A 17,912-nucleotide genomic window follows, 5' to 3' on the forward strand; every position below is an offset into this window, starting at 1 on the left:
ACGGCACCGACACAGCACCGCACCGGCACCGCCCCCATACGGCACCGACACCGCACCGGCACCGGCACCGCCCACACACGGCACCGGCACCGCCTCCACAGGGGCACCGCCCCAACACGGCACCGACACCGCCCCCACACGGCACCGACACCGCACCGCCTCCGCCCCCGCACCGGCATCGGCACCGCCTCCACAGGGGCACCGGCACCGCCCCCACACGGGCACTGCCTCCACACGGGCACCGGTACCGCCTCCTCACCGGCATCGGCAYCGCACCGGCACCGCCCCCGCACCGCCTCCACAGGAGAACCGGCACCGCCCCACACCGGCACAGCCCCGGCTCCACCAATCGCCGCCGGTAGCGCCCCCACACGGCACCGCCCACGCACCGGCACCGCCCCCACACGGGCACCGACACCGCACCGGCACCGCACCGGCACCGCACCCTCACCATCACCGTTCCCGCACCGCCCGCTGCCCCCGCACCATCTCCCCCGGACAGCCCCGAGGCCGCGGCGGGGCCGGGCCTCCCCCTCCTCTCGTCAGTACCCACCGCCCCACGGCCTCGGTGCAGCCTCGCTCGCTGGAGCCGCTCCCGCCCCGCTCGGATGCGGCGGCCGTGCCCTCCTTCCCAAATTGGCGCTGGTGAGGCGGATCGTGATCGGARGATTTTTAGCGGGTGCAAAGATATATTTTGATAGTTCGATAGAGCAGATGCCATAGAACATGCTGCACTTTCCTATTTAACAGTCTTCCTCTTCCTAGGGTACAAAAATTAGGCAATTTTATTTTATAGTGCCATATTTTGGGCTTGTGTTTCAAATTTCCTCATGGTTTGCAAACAAAGATGTACTTACGAACATGGTTTGCAAACAAAGATGTGTAGTCTGCTCTATTTTAAAAAAGCTTCAAATTCAGAGCCTTAATCATTAGGCGTCCTTAATTTTATCTTCAGAGGTTACCATAACACTACAAGAATCCCTAGTAGATATTAGTATTTAGGTCTCRTAAATTTATTGTAGCAGGAAGATAGCACATAAATCACAAGTCACAGGAGGAATAAAAGGGATTGTGCCATTTGTCTGTAGAAAACCAGCTTTAATTCATGTGATAGAGGGTGCAATCACATTTGGAAAAGATGCCAAAGAGCACTGTGTGAGACCAGTAGGGTTCAGCTAAGGGACAAGCTCATATAAAGCCCAACAAGAAATTGTGAGAAATTGGGATAATCTTGCAGCACACAAGGACAGGCACAAGAGATCTCTGCACATTCTTATCACCACAGATTTCCTGCCACCTGATCTGTGTTGTTCAGCTTTTTACATCACTTTGGCCATTAGATTGGTCAAGTATTCTTCATCAGTGTTTATGTAATTAAAAAGCAGTCTGAGGACCTGCATACCACACTACGGATTATTCACAGGGCACATGGGGGTTTGTACTTGTCTAAATGAAAAGTGGGACTGGATTCCCACAGCCACGTAAAGATCCTTCATTCTCTGAGAAGCAAAGGGGGAAAAAWAAAAAAAAAAAAAAAAGGAAGATTTGAAACCTTAAGGATGAAGGGCAGGAAGAGAAGCAGGTCCAGTCAGGTGGCACAGCTGGTAAGAGAACATGAGCAGGCAGGTCTGCTGCCAGAACCATCAGACAGGTGGGGCAAGAGACAGCAGGACTGGGAGGAGCCATTGCCATCAGAGGTAGTTGTAGGAACACCAGCAACTCTGACCCAGCTTCTGATGCTCAGGGACAGCTACAAGGGCTGAGACCGTGCCTGTCACAGTCCCACAATTGCTCACTGCCTGCTTTGATAAAAACAGCCATTCCTTCAGTGACCACAACTGAGAACAGCCTCTGTTCATTCAACCACCCATGTCCTAGAGAGCTCTACAAACACCAGGAAGATGAAAACAGTACTTAAGAGTCCCTGTACTTAAGAGTCCCTTTCCTTGTCATCAAGGATGACTTTTTGTTCCACCTGGGCATGGAGAGTGGGTTATATCATTAATGCTGGCAGGCAGTCATAACCATTTTATACAATGATTTTTCCTCATAAACATATTTGAAACATCAAACTCATGTTTGTTGCACAGTCAATTAAATAAAATTGTCTACTCAAAACTTATACATATTAACTCTTAGACCATTTAGCACAGTTTGTCCACTTAGGGACAGTGGGAGAAGTCACTCTAGTCCTTCCCAGGGTAACAACAAAGGAGAAAACAAAAGCAATTCCTGCTGTGCATTCATTTATTAGCATCTTTTTGGGCTTTAGACAAAACAGAAACCACAAATCTCCTCTCCTCTGTGAGCTCGCACATAAATTGCTGTTGAAATGTAAAGTTCCTCATTGACTTTGTACTAGTTTAACCCAACAACGTTCAAAAGAGCAGGTTTTGGTGGTGAATGCTATGAATCTGCACTGTTCCCTCCTAACTTCTCTGGGTGCAAGATGGTTTGCATTCACTGAACACTTTTGTGAAGTCTTTCCGCAAAGCAGCTTCTGACAGCATATTCATCTCTGCTCATTTACAGCTTGATGTTAGGCTCACTGTTTCATTTGCCAGCAGGCCTCATTATTTACTTCACTTAAATCAGACCATTCCTCCGTTCCTTGGAAACCTCTCGTACTACCCCCATAATCCTTTCCTCTGAAGCAAGCATTAGCTCCAGTCGAGTGAAATTCTGTGTGAGACACCAACAGAGAGTATGTTGTTCTCCCTTGTGAAGAACGGGGTTTCAGTTCTGTGACACTGGGTGTTCCTTTTTCTCATTTTGTCTTAAAATTAATTCAAAACATCTTTCAGTTCAGTTCAGTGGATCCACGATGTYATTCAGCGATCCATCTGGAACTGGCAGCTGCTTTTCCAAACATGACTTGATGTTTTGAGGGGGAGAAGTACAAAGTTTGTAACAAACAGACTCGCCATGGAAGTTGTTTGGTGCTTGGGGGCAGCTACTTCAGAACACCCAAAGGCCACATGAAAGCTGGAGCAAAGATTAATCTATGCTCAATGACCCAAGGAGGGAGAGGCCTGCWGAGTTCCCAAGTTTTTGTGTCTGCAGAAGGACCTGTGCACACACTCTGCAAGCTCTCCTCCACTTCCTACAGAACAGAGGCAGCCTGCTCTCACACAAGCAAAGTTGTCAGGGAAAGACTGTGCTGGTAGAGATCACACCAACCCCTCTTCCTTCAGGAGGACCAGGAATGTGCACATTCTGCACTGCTGTGTTTCTGTGGCAGACCGTGGGCACGGCTGCAGAGMGCTCCTCAGAGCAAACCACGCAGCTTGTGACAGCAGTACAGCTCAGATGCCTTGACACAAAAACACTGCCTTGCGAGAGAACATCAGAAACTGTATTCCCTTCTGAAGACGCAAAGAGGAAGGGGAAAGGCTCTCAAATTAAGTAACTTTTCTAATAAGCAGAATTCCCTTTATTTAAAGCTACTTAGTGTGGAGGACTTCCATTTTTCCCCTCTTGAGCTCCATGACAAAGGARGTGGGATGCTAGGCAGAGCAGTAGGTGAGGAAAATCCAGAGCAGCATAGGTAATGCAAGAATAATTGTCAAGCCTTTCTCCAGCCAATTTGCACAATTTCCAAGTTAGTGATGCTGTCATATACTGGACAGCTTTCATTTCCATAGCACGGGAAAGACTAAAGCTTCCCTGTGCTCAAAATGAAATGCTGAMTATTTCTTGCTCCTTAGGAGGAATACATGATCTAGCTTAATCTGCTGGTTTTGACCACCCTGACCTGGCAATAATACAGAAACAGCTAAAACCCCTTTTTTTCCTACTGCCCATTGAAGTGACAAGTTAATTATTGTCCATGCACTAAAGTCTTTCAAAAGGAAAAACAAAGCAGCCTTTGCCGGGTTTGGGAGAATGAGGTTCAAGTTTGTAGGGTTGAGGGCAGGGGGGTTGKGGTGGGGTTGGAGACCCCCTCCTTATTAGCTAATTATTAAGCAGAAAGGTTCAATTAAAGAAAGGTCCTAGTTTTGGCCAGGGCCTTTAGGTTATTCAGTACCACCTAAAGTCATTGCCAGGGATGGGGAAAAGCCTTCTCTGGCTTCCAAGAAGAAGGGCATTCCTTCTGGTGGGAGAAAGGGTGGCAGGAAAAACAGAACAGTATTGTTTTATTTTACATATAAATAGTTTCTTTGTTTTATACCTATTGTTATTAMTATCATTGCTGTTACTGGTGCTTTTCTTATCTCATTGCTGTTTTCAGTAAACTGTTCTTATCTCATCCTGTCATTTTCGAATTTTGTGCTTTCAATCAGAGGAGGAGCAAGCATCAGGTGGRTTTAACAGGACTACTAAATCGAGGAATACCATTCCTAAACAAACTCAGAATTTATGAAAAATTGGGATCTCTTGCCCATTTGTTGTCAGTATTTAGGACTCACTAAACAAAAACAGTATTTGACTGAATCATCTGTGCTGCACTAAGCCTTAGTACCAGAGCTGATTTGGCAAACTCATTGCCAGTGATATTATGCAGCATATACAATTTTTTCAGCACTTAGTGCTTTCATGTTTATACATTTATGTATATATATATATATATATATATGTATATGTATACAGACACAGTGGCTATCTTAAGTTATTCAAGCTGTGTAGGATTTAGTGCCATGGATCCAAGATATTTGGTGACATAAATTGCCCATGAAAAATTTGGGTGAGTCTTCAGAAGGGATTAGAGGAAAAACAACCACTCATTTTATGTGACTTTTTACAACAGCTTCTTTGTTACTGTATCTGAGACCAGAGTGTCCTGGTCTGTAGCATCTTCCTATTCTACTTAGGCAGTCACTGCATTTTAGCAAAAGCACAAAAAAAAACTCTTTGAACAAGCTACAGTCAGGAATCCTTAGAGTGGAGATGCAAAGATCTCAGCTCATGTCTAGAGAACAAAGTRTCAGCACCTGCATTGCCTCCTCTTGTGTACAGATGTGACTCCAGATATTTCCATGCACACAAAACCAGCCCACTGACTTTTCACAGTGCTTTGGCAAGGGGAGAGGGAGGSAAGGTCAGCCTTGAAGTGGTCAGGCAGTTGAACTAGATGATAGCTGGATGTCCCTTCAAACTGAACTATTATATTTTGTTTCCCAAGACCTTTTTCTTTAAACTTAGACAGAATCATGATAATTTAAGAAGCTAGCAATAAACCCCCATACACTTCCTACTGAACATCAGGCCTGCCTCTGTTTAAAAGTCTTATTTCCAAGCAAGGTCAATACTCCAAATCTTCCTGTAATCCCTCAGAAAGCCTAAGGCAACTCTTCCTTTTATGCAGTAAATTCCTCATTCTGTTYAGTGCAGTTCACACAAAAAGTCACATTAGTGATCAAGTTCCTTGGTGCTAYCATTGTTTTGCACTAGAATAATTTAGAACAGATCAACCCTAGACTATTTGTAAGATCAACCCTAGATCATCTGTAAATTTGCAAACCAGGGACCAAGATATTTCTTCAAAGGCAAGTTCGTAACAGTCTTATCTTAATCTGCATTTACTTAAAATTAGTTCAGCTAATGAAAAAAAATTGCTAGAGTTAGAATAGTGGAATATGTCAAGCTGGAATCAACCCATAATGATCCTCAGGTCCAACTCCCTGCTCATCACAGGACCACCTAAAACTAAACTCGATGACGAGATGTTCCTGGAACTCTGGCAGGCTTGGAGCTGTGAAGACTTTCCTGGCTTTCCTGTTCTGGTGACCAACGAACCATCCTCTCAGGAAAGAACCTTCTCCAAAATTCCAGTGTGAACTTCCCCTGGCCCAGCTTCATTCCATGACCTCATGTCCTGTCGCTGGTTGCCACTGGAGTTACACAGACAAATACAAATGTTCATCATGCAGGTTGACATGTTCTTTAAATCCCAACAGTGGCTGCTCCTTCCACAGCTCACTTTTCCAGATCATTTCTCGAGCCAATCCCAGTTTGCCTTCTTCCCCTGAAYTCTCCCTATACATCTATTTCAGGTAAATGAGAGATTTTGCTCCATGGTTAAATCCATATGAAACTCTGCTTTCCCCAATATTYATGCTACCAGTTGAAGAAGAAAATTAACTTTTCTGTAAACATCCAGTCATGCAAATAAGGTCTGTGGCCTGTAGTATTGAACAGAGTGCAAATACAAAGTAGGACAGAAGAAAAGAAGCAAGTTCAAAYAAGGAGAGGTGCATTTCAATTATATGTTCTTAATGCTTATATGGTAAGATGAGCTTACCACGTAAATTACACCGCCCCAGCATCCCTTACCTGCCAACTGAGTAGGCGTAAAGAACTTGGTGGGCAGCTAATACAATGTAAGAACATAAAGAAAYCTTGTATGTGCCAGTCTGCAMACCACCTCCATATCTGGCCCTCAGCACATTGTCATATGACTTTAATAGCCCAGATAAATCAGTTCCTGAACCAAACTCCTACACTGGCTGTATTAATGGATGCAATTAAGCATGTTTAAAAGGTGCTTGATTTTTAACTCAGAAAAAGGAAAAACACAACCAAAAAACCCCATACCTAAAGCACCACCAGAAAAAAAGAACCAGCTTTTTGCTGCAGAATGAAAAGCAATGCTAACAGCACTGATCCATTTACATGAAAACTGAGATGCCAATTCATTGTGGAAACAAATTCAACATGGTGAATTAGTATTGAAGAACATGAATCTTTAATATTCAGGAAAATTGCATTAATGCCACACTTCACCTAAACCATTCAAGTGTTGTGCAGTGTCAGCCCCACAGTTTTTCTTCAGTGGTTTTTACTTGATTTGACTCATTCAGCTCAGACATGCTACTTCCACAACAGGAGCACATACACATTCTCTCCTTTGCTGCCCGGAGCTTTCTGCAGATGCTCAACAAACACTTCTATTTGCTTCTGCAGAACAAACCAGTGCTGCCCACAAAATAATCTGAGGACATTTATCCTGTTCCTGCCCTCACCAACCACCCCTTCARTGGCTGGTGTCTCACCGACATTCACCTCGTTGTGAAAACCCAACACAGTTCAAAGAATTAGTCACTAGAGGGCACTTAGGGAATCCAGAAGATTGGGAATRTGCTTGGGATCAGCAGCCACGACAGTTTATAGAGTCCAAATTATGAGATTTGCAGTTACTTCCTAAGCAAACTCCTGTGTCCAGTATTTTAAGATACAAAACTAGGGAAATAATTATATTTCAGATTATGATCGTTAGGATCTTTTGTTTTTCCATCAATTGAATGAAAGAAGGGTGAGGCAAAACTCTCCTCTGAGGCAGCACACAGACTAGGCTACATTGGCCATGCACTTCTGGACATGTGTTGAACAAAAGTGTTYATTGCAGGCACATAAGGTATGAACCATGTAAGATATTGGCTGTCACTGCTGGGTGCAGCTTCAGGGAAAAGAGGTGCAGGAATCACAAACCAGTGTGACAAACTCATTGAAACACACAGCATTTCATTTCACTGCAGAGCCTCAAATTGACTATGCATTTCATAAGAGACAAGGATGTGATTATGCCCCAAAGGCCCTGCAGATTTTATTCTGGATGTGACAAACCACTGAAAGGTGACAAGTGTTATGTCAGGAGAGCAGGAGCAAGAATCCTGGATGGTGGAACTTGTCATCACCCAAACAGGTGCAGACTGTACATATTTGAGCTCTAAACTTAATTCTAATTTAAAGACAGAGCATAAATAAAGACTACTCTTATCCCTGCTGTATTACCTGAACAAGTCAATTMTTTGTTTCTTGTATTAATTTCAAGCTGCAGCTTTCAGCCAGTACATCCTGTCTTTAGTAAGATTAAAATTTTCTTGGCTACCAGGGTCTTATTTCTGTACACTTCTGATCTTCTGCTGGAGAAAGAAAGCAGAATTTGTGATCAATGAGTTCTGCAAAACCTCAAATCATTGATTTAGTGAAGGCCAAGCACAGGGCAGCATTGGGAAGTGTTGGGCCACTGCTGAACCAAGGGCTGACAGGCAGAGGTGGTGAGGTGAGCACAGGTCACCCTGGCCAAGGGTGGTGAATGGTGACCCTGAAGGTCTGGCACACGCTGTCACAGCATTGCTGCAATGGGCTCAGTGCCCAGACAGAGATGGGGCACTCAGAGCTCACAAAAGAACAGCAGAATGGCACTGAGTGGTACTTGGTGGGCACTGCAGGAAGAATGAAGGTGTGCCTGCCCCTTGCTGAGTATTCATTTAAAATTTGATTTATAATTTGGCTCTGAACCTTGTCTAAATTGATTTTGGAAACCTACAGGAAGCACTGCCCCACTTCCCTGTGTTTGCCACAGGGGAAATGAGAAACCACTGGGTCCCTGGGGCTAATTACTTTCTTCAAAACCCAGCACTGCTCTGCTTCTGACTCAGCGCAGGATTCAATTTTCTGCTGAGATTGTATCTATATCGCATTACAGGACGAGTTGCAATAGCACTTGATGTTAATTGCAGTGCACAGACTGCTCCCTTCTCTACACCAGTTATCAAGAAAAACCAGAAAGTCCACTTCTGCTGGTTTTAATTTAGCCTCTTCCATCCATCCAGAGTGCCTGTCAGACAGGAGAGGCAGGGGCTGTCACCCTCTTTCTGCCTGAAAATATCTAACAACAAGGTAGAAACTAGCTGGATGTCTACATGCAGATGTCTGCATTCCATCCCAAACAATCAGACACTTCATGGAGACAGAGATGTTGGGATGCAYGACACCACTCGGTGTAAACAGATACAGACAGGTACCATCATATTCCTGGACTGACCCAGCCAGCCTTCCTTGCCTTTTGCATCCACTGAAAGCAGAGAGAAGGACAGAGATGAATTAACTGAAAAAGAACATCCCCAGGCTGCTCTCAAAGCTTGCCAGTCTCTTTCAAGGCCTGTTGCCTGCCTAAAATACAAAAGCAACCTTCAAATGTACCAGAACACAAACCACAGAAACAAGCAGGGGCATTCTGACTGGACAAGTGTATATGGCTCAGCAAATTCTCCTGTGGGAACTAAATTTAAGAACATTTGCTGGGTRATGAGTATAATTTACCTTTTCCTGRGGCATAGTGAAAGGGATGAGGGRGTTCAGCATCTTATCATTATTTTGTTTCCCCTCCTAAATGTCCACCTCTGACAGTGGCATTCCAGCACTCATATAAATATCTGTTTCTGACAAGTCATTTGCTAGCCTGTCATTTGCCAGCCTGTCATTTCCSACTCCCCTTCTGCCATTAGCAGCCAGGATTTCTGTCATTTCCAAGAGTTAACCAGCATTGGTGGCTGCCACTTCTTTGGCATCACACGTACACAGGAGAATGATAGGGACTTGCATCATGTGCACACTTTCAGTGCACGTTGAATGAACAGCATTAGAGAAAATTGATGAATTGGTCTACTGGAAAGCAATGCCTCTGGGATCAGCATTGGGAACTCTGGATATTTCTGAATGGGACCATTCAAGCCCAGCCTGCTACTAAAACAACAGGAGGGCAGCCATAGCAGATCAGGCAGCAGTGCTGTTTCCAACAGAGGACAGTGGTTGCTTCTACTCACAAGTCTGCTTTTCACTCCTACTGGTGTAAATAACCTATTCACCTTGGCATGYAATTTGTTGAGTGTTTTCAKGTGAGTCAAAGTGCTGTAAGCATCTCCTCTCTTCTGATTTCTTACCCTTTAGTTAAAGGCCTTTTCCCTGTTTGCCAGCCCATTGCYTTCTACTCTTTCCCCATCAGCAGTAACAAAATTGGTCTGACCAGAGTTCAGCTTGCAACATGAGGTTTCTAACGTGGAGTTGCTCTGAGATTCGCCCTGGTTCCCTTAGGACAGAGGACATTAAAAAAAATTGAAAAAATAGGAGAGGAACAGAACATTCTGTCAAATAAACATTTGCTAATGCTCTTGAGCAAGAGAAATAGAACAGGTAGCAAACAGATTAACTATCTGCTATAACAAATAAACAGTAGCAAAGGTGCCCTGTACACTCTTTGGATGGCATTTCTGCATTGAGCCTGATATTCTGATGTATTAATTGATCTCTCCAACAAGAGCCATGACCTTTGTATACAAAATTAGAGGTCAGACCTCAAAGTGATCTTATTAATCTCCTGCCTGGTATGATAAAAACAAGCTTGCTGTTAGTTTGACTTGCCTAACTTTTTCTTTTTTTGCCCTCTATCATGAGGAGTAAGTGATTTCTGCAGGTACACAGTTACTCAGTTTATCAGTGAAATTATCTCTTTGGGTATAGGATTAGCAGAGCCTGGTGAGAATCACGTGTTTGATTCCAGATGGAAGTTTAATGCCACTTCTAGGTCAGTTTTATGTCTGAAGATTGAATATAGTAATTGAGCAATTGGTTCCTCTTCTGAGGCTGAGCTACACGTATACAGCCCTGGAATACCGTAACCAACAGGGAGTACTTCTAGGCCWGGAACAGATGAAAATGACTCTGTARCCTGAGTCAAGCTCTAGGGTCCAAAACTGAAACACTGAAAAATTCAGAGTTAAGAATAGCAGAATTTTTTAAGAGCCAAAAAATACCTTGCAATAATCTAATTAAAGAATTCCATCTGTTTAATTCCTCCATAAGACACACAGCAAGGGCTTCTAAAGCAGCTGGCCCAACCTAAGGCTGAGAATTAAAGCTAAACAAATTGAAATTACAAATTAAATGTTTTTCAGAGCTAGAAAAGATCAGTTGATGCAATAAACTACCGAGGAAAACAGTAGCCAAGCACAGGTCTGTGGAATTACGTGTTAGTGAAAAGGGAAGAGGGAACATGGATGGAAGATGCCTATGAGAGCTCAGCCCAAGAGACTGCTGATCATCCAGCCAAGGATGAGAACCTATCTAACCACTCAAAGACAGCAGGGACAGAGCCAGGGCACATCCACCCCACACCAAGCCATCATCTCTTGCCAAGTCAGGACAGTTTCCTTCTGAAGTGTTATGGTGAGAGAGGACATGATAACATCAAGCTAATTCCTTCAAACAGACCATATTCCCCTGGCTCTCATTTTCACATTGGCCAAGATGCTGACAACCTTCCCATGCACAAGGGAAAAATGCTTCCAACCTCCCCCACATGTTTGTTTTTAATTAAAATCCAAGAACACCAGGAGACTTGCTTAAGTGATCAGGCTACATGGAGGCAAAAAAAAAAAAATCGGAGAACTTTTTAATCAAAAATAAAGCAAACATCCTAAGAYACTAGAATACAGGCTTGTTTAAATTTCAAGTACCAAATAAATGTTTTCACTGAGACATCCAGAGATCAGATTTCGCAGTTGAAGGGCAGAGAGGAAAATYAATATATTTATACAAGTAGACTTTTGCCACTATCTTGTCTCTGGGCAAGTTGAATAGGATATAAACAGGTTTGATAAGAGTGTCTTCCTGCAATTTTTGCACAGGTTCTCAAGCCACCCATTTGTCTAAGGAGAAACATTGCAACCAAATCTAGTCCATGAACCTCAGTCAGGCCCTTTACTTTCCATGGATCATATTAAAAATAAAGCCTAAAGAGCCATCTCTCAGATACAGGAGCATATAGTCTTACATAACATTGGCCCTGGGACCTTTGTGCACAATATACATTTTCCTCAACTCAAGAGATGACCAGGGCTAGTCTCTCCCTCAGSTTTAAGGCATGCTGGACCTCTCTGCAGAATTAATTTCCCTTGAGAATTTCAAAAGAGCAGAAACATGTACACACTATGGACAAGAGTGTGTTTATTACCATTATCAGTTTTGTAGCTAAAACAACAACCTGTGTACTGGTAGCCCTGTACAGGAAGAAGGAGCTAAAATTCTGATGTGCTTTTATTACATGTACTCCCAGAATTGCCAAGTTGGACAGCTGGCATAGCCAAATGCCACATCAATATTCTTGAAAAATAGATGCATCTTAAATCACCTTTACTTGTCATGGATCTTCAGCCAGGCAATAATCATCTTTGTTACCCTTCTCCAAAATGGAATTTGCTTCCCTTTGCAATTCTGTATAAAGAATATACAGCAGCACTTGGACACTGTCTAACTTTGCTCACCCCTTCATGGACACTTACAGGTGGAACACACTCAGCTGGAAAGAAAGGGTGTAACACGTTTGTTAGCTCAACCACTGCTATTCCTGATAGGAGACTCCACAGAAAGGAGGAGTTGGGAAGGGAGGTTCTATTGAATGGACTGTCCACACTCAGTGTCTCCTCAGAAACCCCRAGTGCCACCTTCTTCTGTGTCAGTTGACAGAAGTCATGGATGTCATCTCCACTAGGGCATAAATCAGAACAGCTCTTCCCTCTTTGTTTTGCACAGAGTGCACCTGGGGAGCAACACACACATTACATAATAGTAAGTCAGAAACTGAAAGGAGCCAGATTGCTAAACCCTTCTATGCGGATGAGATTTTTTATTTCCATCACCTGATAATTTAATTGCTCAATTAACTCCGCCTGAATGCCTTGGCTGTGGAAGAGGAATGTTCCYTTGCAGGTCATGGTAAACCAGACAGGAGGTAAGTAAGCAATGYAAAGGTAAATGATTCCTCTACAGCAAACCAAGTGCATCATCCAGTTGTATTCTCTCCAGCTCTGCTCCTTGCTCCTTATGTTTTAGGGACAGAACAGGCATCAGACAAATAAAAGACCATAAAACTCAAAAGCCAGTATAACAGAAGGCCTCCTCTACACAGTTTAATCCCAAAACCTTCTTAGCCAATTCAAACTAGCTTGGATATTTCTTTCTGCATTGCAGAAATTCCATAATATGCCTAATTTAGGTTGCAGGGTAATCTCCTTCTTGAGGAGGACTTTGAAATGTACTGCATCGTTGTACTCCTGTTTTTCTTTAGCCAAGAAGAAGTGGAAAGGATGCCATTAAAATGGCACTGATTGACCATCCTGGGCCAGAGTGGGACTGACTGAAGGCCTGKGGATGCAATTCTTGTACATCAAAAGACCACACCACAGAGGGCTTTGTTTCCAATGAACATGAACAAACAGCCTGTAACCATTATTGCAGCACAATACACCTCACTTAATCATGCCTTCTTTCATAAATACAGCAGTCAAGTTCATAAACCTCTGTCTCTGCTGCTCATGTCAAAACCTGAGTGTCCCTGTACAATTARTGAAATCATGTTAGATTATTTATCTTATTTCTCATTTATACGGCAAAAATTTCTATTAAAAATAATTTTAAATTGCTTGGGGATATGGGAGAGTCTGTATCACTGGAAACTTCTAAGACTGTCTGCCAGGATGCTTGAGAGCATGTTAATGTTATTAGAACCTGCCTTGGGCCAAGGAGATAACACAGGAACTCTGTGACCTTGCAAGATCTTTTCTAGCTGTGCCTGGAACCAGTCAATGAAAATGGCCTGGAAAAGGAGCAAACTAAAACCTGGTAAGAGACACTTCTGCTCAATATTCCCTGAAGAAAAAAAAATAAAAAAAAAAAGAGGCTGGAAAAGTCCATATCTAACAAAGAATGAAAGAGGAAAGGGTTTACAATTGAAATCAGTGAGTACTAAAGGGAAAAACATCCTCTGCTACACAATCCCTACTTAAGGTCTTCTCATGAACACCATCATTAAATCCCTACCCATATTATAATTTTAAACAGCTYCTTCAACCTCCATTTGTGAACTTCCCACTGGCAGTGCTCCTTTCCATCCTCGTGAGAGCTCACATTAAATCATCCTGCAATGAGCCTTTCCTAAATTCCTCCCTGAAGCCACCTCTAAAACATGGAGAGGTGAAAYAAAATTTACTTGGCAGATTACTGACCCCCTTTTGCTGGTATTTAGGATGCAGTGTCTCCTGAATTCTTGATCATTAGAAATCATCAGCTGGTTGATTCTACAAGCACTCACCATGCTAGAAAATCCTGTTTCTGCCTCATGCCATGCAAAGCCTGACTGGATGTTACTTTGACCTGAAAAACAAGAAACTAAGTAGGTTTGTAGCCAAAACTCAAACTGCTGACTGTATCTGTGTCAGGAAAAGGTGTATCTCTAGCAATGATAAATTATATTTAGAATATGTCTTTTTAGACAGATCCTATAAATCAGGGCAGTTCAAAAGAGGCGAATTTAATTAGAAAACATTTGTCCCAAATGTCATAATGACAATCCTGGAAATTCAAGATTAATAAAAGTCAGAAAAGAGCTAAAAATAGCAGCAACTGTACGTAACCAGCTTGGGAAACAGATAACAGAAGTAAGAGGTAGTGAGGAACCGGAAAATAAACCCAAACCAAAACAATCCCCTACCTTTCAGCAGACAAAGACAATCSAAAGTGTACATTAGTATAAAAACAAATGCACCAATCTATGAAAATATTTGTAACAATCAGATTGTCCATTAGGACACTCACAGGGTAAAATCTGTCAACAGTAACAGAGAAAAGGTAGGCATTTCTCATAATTATTTCTTTTTTGAATGCAAGATGATGCATATCATATRTCATATTCATATCATATCTTAAAACAAGCTCAGAGGGATATTTAAATAATACCAAAGGTGGGATATTAATGAATCAGCTCCCTGRAGCCCTATGAGGTGTCTGATCATCTCATTGCCAAAGTTCATTTTCTGCAAGTTATTGAAAAATAAGTAAGCCTCATCAGTCAGAGAGAAAAATTAATCTTTAGAAGTACAAACAGAACAGTTCAGTACTAAGGGCTTTCTCAAGTATTTGGAGACAATAGCCAAGAAATAGCTAAAATATCCCTAAGTCTGCACCATGGAAAAACTTTATTAAAAAAGGGAAATAAATTTAAATGTCATTAAGAAATTGAGAGGCTTTGCAAGGAAGGACAAAGATTTAAAAAAATGTTACTTACAGCCTCTGACTTTTCTAGCAGAACTTTTCTGCTAGTAAACAAAATATTGTGACATAAATGGGGACAGAGCTCCAAGTAAAAGCAATTTTAATTTCAAAATGTTTGGATTAAGGAAACGCAATTGTAGCTTAATCTATTTGGGATGGCATCAGAAAACTGCTTTTTAATTATAAATTTGCCTTTTTACTCCACCYAACTTACAGAAAAATCTGCAGAACATTTCAGTATGAAGATAGAACATTCTGGAAGAACCTGATGATTGTTACTTTACATATGAAAAGTGTTTCTATTCCATTCTTTGAGATTTTATCATGCAAATCATGCAGAAATGGGTGACTGAACATTCCAAAAGACTTAAGTAACTTTTACTCTGTTTGCTTAAGCAAATACTTTGATACCTGTCACCAGTTCAAATTTAATCTTGTCCCAAGGCTAGAAAACAGGTCACAGTAAGTTATGTTTGCTTTTTTGTTGTGAAACTTCAATGCATTTTCATACCAAGGACACATGAAATGATTTCTAGGCCAGCTGATTTCACTGGTACCTCTTGACTGCTACAGGATTCTAAAATATTTGCCTTTTTTTGAAGAATGCAAGTACTGAAGGATAATTTGGTCCTTTAATTGTTTCATTACCTAGGGACATTTCTCTAAATGAGCCTGAAAGAAGTGCCAAGTTTTCATTTCACTATTACATGCAAACCTGAACCAGAGCTTCACAGAAAGCCCCACAGTTCTGGTGGATGAGATCTAAAAGCACTGTAGGTTTTACTTTGWGTTGGGAGCTCATCAGCTTTCAAGCACATTTCCAGGTTCACAAAGCAGCTGAGCAGCCCCAACACAAATGAACAGGCGGTAAGCCACAGGAAACCAGAGCACTACCAATTACCTGCCATTGAATAGTGTTTCTCAGAGACACAATCACAGGCATGGAATCAATTAGGATGGAAAAGACCTCTGAGATCATCGAGCCCAAGCTATAACTCAACACCACCTTGTCACCAGAGCATGGCACTGAGTGTCACATCCAGTCTGTCCTTGAACACCTCCAGGGATGGTGACACCACCACCTCCATGGGCAGTCCATTCCAGTGCCTGATCAGCCTTTCTGGGAAGAAACTCTTCCTAATGTCCAGCCTAAACCTCCTCAGGTGCAGCTTAAGGCTGTGTCCTCTTGTCCTGTCTCTTTTGCCTGGGAGGAGAGAACCGACCCCCACCCGGGGGCTGCACCCTCCTGTCAGGAGGCTCTAAAGGGGGATGAGGTCTCTCCAGAGCCTCCTCTTCTCCAGGATAAACAACCCCAGCTCCCTCAGCTGCTCCCCACAGGACTCGTGTTCCAGACTGTTCACCCTTCTCTGGACACGCTGCAGCCCCTCAATGTCCTTCCTAAATTGGGGGGGTCAGAACTGGACACAGCACTGGAGGTGCAGCCTCAGCAGCACCGAGCACAGGGGCCTCCCCTGATCCTGCTGCCCTCACTATTCCCCACTGCAGAGGCTGCTGAGGTGCAGGAGCCGCTTTTGGAGCTCTGGCTGCAGGCTCAGGGCCATCCTGTGCCCTGCTGCCGGCTCCGGGTGACTCAGGCGGTGTCGGCCCGGCCCTCCCGGTTCTGCTGCTTTGTGACTCGGCTGCACCCCCCGTTCCCGGCGCCCAGCCCGGAGCATCCCCCGCAGCCTGAGACGTGCTGCTCCACAGAGCTCGTCCTGCTTCCAGAGCCATCTCCCGTCCGGGCCGCCTCGGCAAAACCTCCCTTTCTTCCTTTGTTAACTCCAAAAAACGAAGAAAGAGTTAACAAAGCTGAGAGAGGAAGMGCCTTAACAATATCTTGTGCTTTGGAACAGTCTGCTGACTAACCGTGGGGATGGGGTGGGAAGGCAGCTGGCATCTCTGCGAGGGAGGAGACAATTCCTGGGCACTACAGGAAAAGCTGTCATCTTCACCAGCAGCGCCTTGCCTATCAGGGATCTAACACCCACTGCTTCCACAGCTCCTTTCCCTCCCGGCTAAAATGCATGTTTAATATGATGAGCCTGGAACACTGGAGAGGAGTTAAACTGCAGCTAGAGCTCTCCATTTGGCTAGAAGTGTTAAATGCCAGTGGAAAAGGATATATTATTTGTGCAACCCCTGAGAAGGAAGATCCCAAATACTTAAGTCTGTTTGTAATAAAGTAACCTTCTGTGAAAGTAAATGAAAATGGGCCTGATGTACCCTTTGGAGGGATCTACACACTGCCAGAGAGCAGAAAGCAAAAGATAAAGGTATATAGTTCCTTTTCTTTTTTTTTTTTAAATAAATTCTTTTTATATCTAATCTTTTCTTTCCCAAACATAATTCATTTAAATTAGTTTCAAGGGCCATTTGCTTTATCACGTTGCAGAACAGCACAARCTTTTGTAAAAGACCACCAGGATCCACACACATTCACAGGCTCACTGGCACCTCAGCCCTCTGCTAGCAGAGGGGAGTAGAAGTGCAGGCTCCCAGGAAAAGACATCAATGTGAAGAGGATGGGAGACAGTCACTCCAAAACTGATTGAATTTCCTGAAAAAACTTGTGGAGAGTGAAGGATTTCCTCTTGGAAGGGGAGGGCACAGGGCTGTTTCTATTTCTTGTAAACAGGTTCTTTTTATTCTTCAGGAAAATACAGCAAGTGAAATATTCTCATGGTGAAGATCCATGGATCTCTCCAGGTTTTCTGGGGTCAAAGGCATGCAAATGCCCAGGAGCAGAACCTTCTAATGCTATSAACAACTACAAAAAATGTTAATTTTGTTTCAATTATCCTCTGTAAGGGCAGACATGACCAGTCAAGACTACTCTATCTTATCTACCTGCTTATGATCAAAATTCTTTGTCAGCTGCTATTCAAGCGCTGCACAAGCCTTCAAACACTGTACACCCTTCACCTCATGCCTCAATTACATGCATCCTCACCACAAAACAGAGTGACTCAAGGTCTGCCCACACAGATCGTGGCCTAGACAGCTGCTGATCAGGATGTGGAGGAYTCAGCCACATCCTGAAAATGGAAGAGGCCACAAAGTAGGACAGACAGGATGGCACTGAC

The 17,912-nt window shown here is 43.3% G+C and overlaps 1 long non-coding RNA gene across 3 annotated transcripts in view; it reads right to left on the reverse strand.

Annotated features, from left to right (window-relative positions):
- Positions 1 to 5,525: 5,525 nt before the first annotated feature.
- Positions 5,526 to 17,912, reverse strand: part of LOC130579076 (uncharacterized) — a 45,325-nt gene continuing 32,938 nt past the window's right edge. For all 3 annotated transcript variants that reach the window (XR_008965947.1, XR_008965949.1, XR_008965948.1), the window contains exons 3-4: positions 13,871 to 13,932; positions 5,526 to 9,811 (exon numbers count right to left, since the gene is read on the reverse strand). This is a non-coding gene — a long non-coding RNA (uncharacterized LOC130579076). The remainder of the gene's footprint in view (positions 9,812 to 13,870; positions 13,933 to 17,912) is intronic.

Source organism: Malurus melanocephalus, unplaced genomic scaffold, assembly GCF_030028575.1.
Source record: "Malurus melanocephalus ecotype Western Australia unplaced genomic scaffold, MMel_1.1 scaffold_253, whole genome shotgun sequence".
Classification (NCBI taxonomy): Eukaryota; Metazoa; Chordata; class Aves; order Passeriformes; family Maluridae; genus Malurus; species Malurus melanocephalus.